The sequence below is a fragment of the Eleutherodactylus coqui genome, chromosome 10 (genome assembly GCF_035609145.1).
Source record: "Eleutherodactylus coqui strain aEleCoq1 chromosome 10, aEleCoq1.hap1, whole genome shotgun sequence".
Taxonomy (NCBI): Eukaryota; Metazoa; Chordata; class Amphibia; order Anura; family Eleutherodactylidae; genus Eleutherodactylus; species Eleutherodactylus coqui.
In genome coordinates, this window is record NC_089846.1 from 139909288 (window position 1) to 139917172 (window position 7885).

At 53.3% G+C, this 7885-nt stretch overlaps 1 protein-coding gene across 1 annotated transcript in view; it reads right to left on the reverse strand.

Annotated features, from left to right (window-relative positions):
* Nucleotides 1-5568, reverse strand: part of PAK4 (p21 (RAC1) activated kinase 4) — a 40225-nt gene extending 34657 nt beyond the window's left edge. The window contains exon 1 of the mRNA XM_066581923.1: nucleotides 5417-5568. The gene's annotated coding sequence lies outside the window, so the exon portion shown is untranslated. The remainder of the gene's footprint in view (nucleotides 1-5416) is intronic.
* Nucleotides 5569-7885: the final 2317 nt, after the last annotated feature.

Genomic DNA, 7885 nt, shown 5'->3' on the forward strand with positions numbered 1-7885 from the left:
TAGGGACAGCGCACCTGCAGACTGATGCTACACCTGTCACAGGTACCTCTGCTAGAGCTCTGCTGTACCTGCAAAACAGGGGGCATCAGGTGCCCCTACAGACATCACCTCATTCTGCCCGTGTATTAATTACCTGACCACACAAGTAAATTACTGTAATGCTGCAAAACACCCAGAAGGCTCCTCCAGGCTGCAGCAGCAAACAGCGGGGTCTAAGGGGCCGTTAGCAGCCAAATCCAGAAAAGTAGAAGCCCCGACTTATTGTCCTATTCAGAGCACCGCGCCCAAACCTCACCCACCCACACCGCAGAGCCGCCGCACCTCGGCCCACCAGCGACTATTGCTTTAACCCTTCTCCATCGAGCAGGACAGGAATGTCCACAATAACAGTCAGCGGACTCGCCCAGCACAATGTAGTGCCACTCACTGGTCAGAGGCGATAGTGCCGCCCACCCCGAAACCTGCAGCTACTCACACAGCAACGACTATTTCTCCTCCTTGAAATATTACAAATATATTATGTTACCAGCAGTCCACCACCATGTAGTCACCGCTGTGGTCACACACCTCGTTATATAGACCGTTAACCCCTTAATGATCAGGCTTGCTTACGAAGGCATCTATAAACTTTCAGCCAACATTTTAGAACAAGCTGCCGTCTGCATACAAGCCGAACATCACTGTTTATGGCCATTCTATGGCTTTACCCCTCTGCAAAGCTCCATCTCTAATGCTGCGTCTTCCCTGAGCTGGTGGGTGGAGACTAACCTGCGGTAGGTGCGCACCAGATGCTGCTCCCCGAGCTCTCTGTAGCAAACCCCCAGCAGCATGGAGGAGATTATACGGTAGCTGGGGATCCAGTCAGGGGCGACAGAAACCTTACTGAGCCAACAGCTCTCTGCTCAGCGGCGCCCTCTCCATAGACGTCTATGGGCAGCAGCTGTAACCTGATCTCTCAGTGATTGATTTTATTAATAAATTCAGAGAAGGAGGCAGATATGTGGAGAAAGAGGCAAGTTGTGTCCCAAAATGTCTTATCTTCATTACTACTGATTTATGACCAACTAAAACCTATTCTTATTTCCTCTCTGCATTCCACAGCCATAACCGCGGCGAGACATTTGGGGATACATTTACATTACTGCCTAATTTTTTGTGGCGGCCTACCATAGACGCAGTAAGGAGCGCTCCGATTGGCTCTCCTGCGTACAAGTACCGCACCCGGAGCTCCTCCCCCTCTTCGTTTAATACACTGAACTTTGCATGTGACCGCTTTAACAATGTGAAGTTGCGGGCGTTATTGTGAGCGCTCACATATCACAATGCCCATCGCTACAGAACAGGGGCATCTGTGGCATCCCAATAGCTGCAGGGCATGCGGTCCGACCCGCAGCTGCTCTCCTGTACGACAAGTTACTCCCTTCACAAGCGAGGCAGGAGAGAGACGCCGCCGCGAAGGCCGGCGATCAGACCGCCCGTAGAGCGAAGACGACCCCCGTCCATGTGCTCTACTCGGGACCCCCTGATCATCATGTAGCATCGTGGGTACAAAGTCCGCACCCGTTAGATGCCATGGTGAAGAATGTGACAAAGGGGAATCATTTCAGGCTTCTCCCCCCTCGGTGTGACCCGCTATCGGTCCACGACCAACTGAAACCATTTAGGCTGGGGTCACTGGGCGGAAATCTCGCGGTTTGGCCGCAGAGAAAAACTGCAAGATTTCCGCCAGGAATCCGCTGTTTCAAACCCCGCAGCACTTAGTCGCGGGTCTTGAAGTTGCCCGGCTGCGCGCTCTTCAGCTGCGATCGGCGCTCCCATAGAGGAGAACGCGGGCGCAGCGGAAGAGAAAAAAAATGAACGTGCTGCGGACGGCAAATCCACACCGTAGCGCCGGCTTCTGCCGCGGTGGATTCGCCCTCCCGTGTGGATGAGATTTCTGAGAAAATCTCACTGCCCCCCCGAGGGGAAAAACTCTGCTGAAGTTATACAACAAAACTTTTTGAGTTCCTGTTTCCATCAAAATCTCATTTTCGCATCCGAGTGTCGGCGGCCGAGCGCTGTGGGGTGTATATATAGTAACCTGTAGCTTACCGGGGCCGGGCGCTGTGGGGTGTATATATAGTAACCTGTAGCTTACCGGGGCCGGGCGCTGTGGGGTGTATATATAGTAACCTGTAGCTTACCGGGGCCGGGCGCTGTGGGGTGTATATATATAAACCTGTAGCTTACCGAGCCGTGCGCTGCGTGGTGTATATAGTAACCTGTAGCTTACCGAGCCGAGCGCTGCGTGGTGTATATATATAAACCTGTAGCTTACCGGGGCCGGGCGCTGCGGGGTGTATATATAGTAACCTGTAGCTTACCGGGGCCGGGCGCTGCGGGGTGTATATATAGTAACCTGTAGCTTACCGGGGCCGGGCGCTGCGTGGTGTATATAGTAACCTGTAGCTTACCGGGGCCGGACGCTGCGTGGTATATATATAAACCTGTAGCTTACCGGGGCCGGACGCTGCGTGGTGTATATAGTAACCTGTAGCTTACCGGGGCCGGGCGCTGCGTGGTGTATATAGTAACCTGTAGCTTACCGGGGCCGGGCGCTGCGGGGTGTATATATAGTAACCTGTAGCTTACCGGGGCCAGGCGCTGCGTGGTGTATATATAGTAACCTGTAGCTTACCGGGGCCGGGCGCTGCGTGGTATATATATAGTAACCTGTAGCTTACCGGGGCCGGACGCTGCGTGGTATATATATAAACCTGTAGCTTACCGGGGCCGGGCGCTGCGTGGTGTATATAGTAACCTGTAGCTTACCGGGGCCGGGCGCTGCGTGGTGTATATAGTAACCTGTAGCTTACCGGGGCCGGGCGCTGCGTGGTGTATATAGTAACCTGTAGCTTACCGGGGCCGGGGGCTGCGTGGTATATATAGTAACCTGTAGCTTACCGGGGCCGGGCGCTGCGTGGTGTATATAGTAACCTGTAGCTTACCGGGGCCGGGCGCTGCGTGGTGTATATATAGTAACCTGTAGCTTACCGGGGCCGGGCGCTGCGTGGTGTATATAGTAACCTGTAGCTTACCGGGGCCGGGCGCTGCGTGGTGTATATAGTAACCTGTAGCTTACCGGGGCCGGGCTCTGCGTGGTGTATATAGTAACCTGTAGCTTACCGGGGCCGGGCGCTGCGTGGTGTATATAGTAACCTGTAGCTTACCGGGGCCGGGCGCTGCGTGGTATATATATAGTAACCTGTAGCTTACCGGGGCCGGGCGCTGCGGGGTGTATATATATAAACCTGTAGCTTACCGGGGCCGGACGCTGCGTGGTGTATATAGTAACCTGTACCTTACCGGGGCCGGGCGCTGCGTGGTGTATATAGTAACCTGTAGCTTACTGGGGCCGGACGCTGCGTGGTATATATATAAACCTGTAGCTTACCGGGGCCGGGCGCTGCGTGGTGTATATAGTAACCTGTAGCTTACCGGGGCCGGGCGCTGCGTGGTGTATATAGTAACCTGTACCTTACCGGGGCCAGGCGCTGCGTGGTGTATATAGTAACCTGTACCTTACCGGGGCCGGGCGCTGCGGGGTGTATATAGTAACCTGTACCTTACCGGGGCCGGGCGCTGCGGGGTGTATATAGTAACCTGTACCTTACCGGGGCCAGGCGCTGCGTGGTGTATATAGTAACCTGTACCTTACCGGGGCCGGGCGCTGCGGGGTGTATATAGTAACCTGTACCTTACCGGGGCCGGGCGCTGCGTGGTATATATATAGTAACCTGTAGCTTACCGGGGCCGGGCGCTGCGTGGTGTATATAGTAACCTGTAGCTTACCGGGGCCGGGCGCTGCGTGGTGTATATAGTAACCTGTAGCTTACCGGGGCCGGGCGCTGCGGGGTGTATATAGTAACCTGTAGCTTACCGGGGCCGGGCGCTGCGTGGTGTATATAGTAACCTGTAGCTTACCGGGGCCGGGCGCTGCGTGGTATATATATAGTAACCTGTAGCTTACCGGGGCCGGGCGCTGCGTGGTATATATATAGTAACCTGTAGCTTACCGGGGCCGGGCGCTGCGGGGTGTATATATATAAACCTGTAGCTTACCGGGGCCGGGCGCTGCGTGGTGTATATAGTAACCTGTAGCTTACCGGGGCCGGGCGCTGCGTGGTATATATATAAACCTGTAGCTTACCGGGGCCGGGCGCTGCGTGGTGTATATAGTAACCTGTAGCTTACCGGGGCCGGGCGCTGCGTGGTATATATATAGTAACCTGTAGCTTACCGGGGCCGGGCGCTGCGGGGTGTATATATATAAACCTGTAGCTTACCGGGGCCGGGCGCTGCGTGGTATATATATAGTAACCTGTAGCTTACCGGGGCCGGGCGCTGCGTGGTATATATATAGTAACCTGTAGCTTACCGGGGCCGGGCGCTGCGTGGTGTATATATATAGTAACCTGTAGCTTACCGGGGCCGGGCGCTGCGTGGTGTATATATATAGTAACCTGTAGCTTACCGGGGCCGGGCGCCATCCGCAGTCGGTCCGCAAGAAATACGGACAGCAAACCAACAGAGAACACACCGGCGTGACCCAACAGCAGGAGGATTAGGGCGGGCGCACACGAAGGGGGCGGAGTCTGCGATCAGTCACGGACGTAATTACAAAAAAATCGCGGAATATCGCGGGCACGAGGATTTGGGGCGTGGCTTACACCTCCCCTCCAGGCGCCATTTATCTATTTTCCTTTGAAGTTGTGTTTCCGCCGCTCCTATACAATAATAATCGCGTCTGCGTGACATAACGCTCCGACCTCACCGCGGCCGACCGCACGGAATCTGCACTAAAATACAGCGTGTTGCGATTTCTCTTCCCCTCGTGGAATCCGCAATTTGTATCCATGAGTGTGAACAAAAAAGTGAAAACGCCCGCCCTTCAACGCCCGCAGATGGAATCCACTATCCTGGTCCGCCCGCGGCGCCCAGCCTTAAAGGAGCCGCGTCTGCGGGGGGCGCCACAGCGCAAAAACCGATTAGGAAAAGTAAACACGCAGCTGGTCAGTAAGACCTAACAGGCCACGAAGGGGTTAAAACACCTGCACTCAGCTGTCACTGCGCGCTCCTACCTGTAGGGGGCGGCAGAACACGCAGCTACACGGGCTAATGATGAATGAAGCTGAAGCCCGACAACTTCTAGAACAACCCAGGTCAGCGCAGTTGTCACCTCCCAGGGGGCGACACTGAGGCACCCAGCACAACCCTCTCTGACAGCTGCCTCACAAGCTCAATCACATCGGGCGACTAAGATCGTACGCCGCACATAACACACCCGTCACCGCAGAACTAGAGGAGACGCGTCCAATACTACTCCAACCACCCTCAGAAAGTACTTTGTATCATGTCCCGCCTCCTCCGTACTTACCTCAACCGCAGGCTGCGCTCTCCTCACTGTCCTCCGGCCCCGGGCGCCATATTGTCCTGCGAGCTCCAACATCCGGGGACTTCTGGCTCCCACGGCGCTGGCTGCCCAGCAACGCCGTACGCCTCAAGCGGTCCCGCCTGCTGAGTGAGGAAGCGTGCCTTGATTGGTCAGAACAGCTTTCACTCTTCATTTTAGAGCTTTTTGATTGGATGTAGTAGACAAATGTCAGTCAGGTGGATGGAGCCCGCTGATTGGCTGGAAGGGTATTCTTATCCCGCACGTTTGTTGTGGTTGCCTCAACAGTAGGGGGTGATGTGCGTGACTGTCACGTGTCTGCAGCGCAGGAGACATATTGCTGGAGCCTGTGTGCTTCTTGGGCCTCAGGAAAATGGCGGAGGTTACCATGGGGTTTTTTTTAGGTGAAGCACAGTTTCATTGTAAAATGTGGATGCTGGAAGTCGCTATAAGATGCTGTGATGGAGCCTGAGAAGTGCATGGGTATAAATAGGGGAAGTTAGGTAATCTGCTAGCTGATACTTTATAATGTATAGTGAGTTTCACCTACTCATCTGCTTGCTGTCACTGAATGGAAACCTTTTTGTTTGCATGTAAGACGTGCGTCACATATAGTCATGTGGTTTTTCAATTGTTTAATAGTTGTCTGTAAATAGATGTTTCACCCCAAAAAACCAAACTTACTGCATTTTGTGGGTGAAACAGTCCGTTTTCTGGCGAGATCCAGCCACTGTACAATCAATATAGTTTTTGGCCACAAACCGGTGGTGTCAGGGCTGCTCCGTGTGGCTCCACTCTTAAAGGGGTGTTCTGGGACTTTTACTATTGGTGACCAGTTCTTGGGATGGTCACACTAGTTGATCAGCTGGGATCTGCCACTCAGTATGCCAATCGATCATCCAGCCCGCTGTCAGTGCGGTGGGTCGGACGTCATCATCGGTGGTCCGTGTAGGAAGTGTAACGGCCGGCTATACTCCCATAGAGATCAATAGGAATGATGCCTCCTGTTACACATCTGGCCCGACCAACGATGATGATGATGTCCGACCCGCCGCACTGACAGCGGGCTGCATGATCTGCTGATTGGCGGGCATCCTGAGGGTGTCGACCCCAGCTGATCAACTATTGATGGCATCCCAAGGACAGGTCGTCAATAGTGAAAGTCCTGGAATACCCCTTTAATGAGGGAGTATCAGGTTAGAAAAACATGGCTGCTTTCTTTCAGAAACAGCGCCACTCCTGTCCGTGGGTTGTGGTCAGTATTGCAGCTGAGGATCATTCATTTCAATGGGGGTGAGCTGCAGTACCAGATACTACCTATGGGCAGAGGTGGTGCTGCTCCTGGAAATGTTAACATTTTTGTCCATACGGAGCAGAAAAATTCTGCCCAGAATCCGCAATGAATGTGAACTATAGCGGGGATTCTAAATCCATATCAGGTCCATCTATGGTGCAGATTGGGACAACTGATCTGTCTGACATACAAAGGTTGATACCCGCGGCATTATTAGCCATACCGTTTAGGATCTGCCCCCTACGTGTCCATCCAGTTCAGCCTCTTACCCCCCAATGTTGATCCAGTGGAAGACTAAAGCCCCAATGAGGTAGAAGCCAATTTTCCCCATTTAAGGGAAAAAATTCCTTCCCGACTCCAATCTGGCAATGAGAATAATCCCCGGACCACCGACCCGTCTGAAGTAGTCAGTAACTATAACATGTAATATTATTACACTCATTAAAGGCGTGCGGCCCCCCCTGTACTCTGTTAGTGAGTTCACCATCACCACATCCTCAGGCAGAGAGTTCCACAGTCTCACTGCTCTTACAGTAAAGAACCCCCTTCTATGTCGGTGATGAAACCTTCTTTCCTCTAGACGTAGCGGATGTCCCCTTGTTACAGTCCTGGGTGTAAACAGATGATGGAAAAATGTTAAACATGCTGCGTTTCTGCAAACGCCTGTGTGAGGGAGGGCTAAGGCTAACTTCACACAGGTGACTGCGATGCCGTGACTCACGGCCGGATATCGCGCTCGCCAACATGAGATTTCCCCAATGGATGCAAGGTGTTTTTATCTTAAAAACCTCCTCTCATCACTTTGGGGAAGCAGCGATCCTTTGCCACGGCTGACAATGCTACCGCCAGCCCCACTGAAAACAATGGGAGAAGCGAAGCAAAAGTGCGCCCAAAGATAGAGTGGGCCGCCATTCGTTACCCACATCGCATCACCGTTAATTTTTTTTTTTTAAATTGCTCACGTGTATGACCCTTGTTTAAAAAAGATTGTGAGTTCTGTGCATCTCACAACTCACAAATCGTGTACGATTTTTTCTCGGCCGTGTGAAAACAGCCGTGGAGCGCGTTCCCACGAGGCGTAGCGGCTGGAGATCGTCAGTGCAGCCATTACCGTAGCAGCAAGGTCGATAAGAATCGATGCTTCCGGAAAAAGAAAGAAA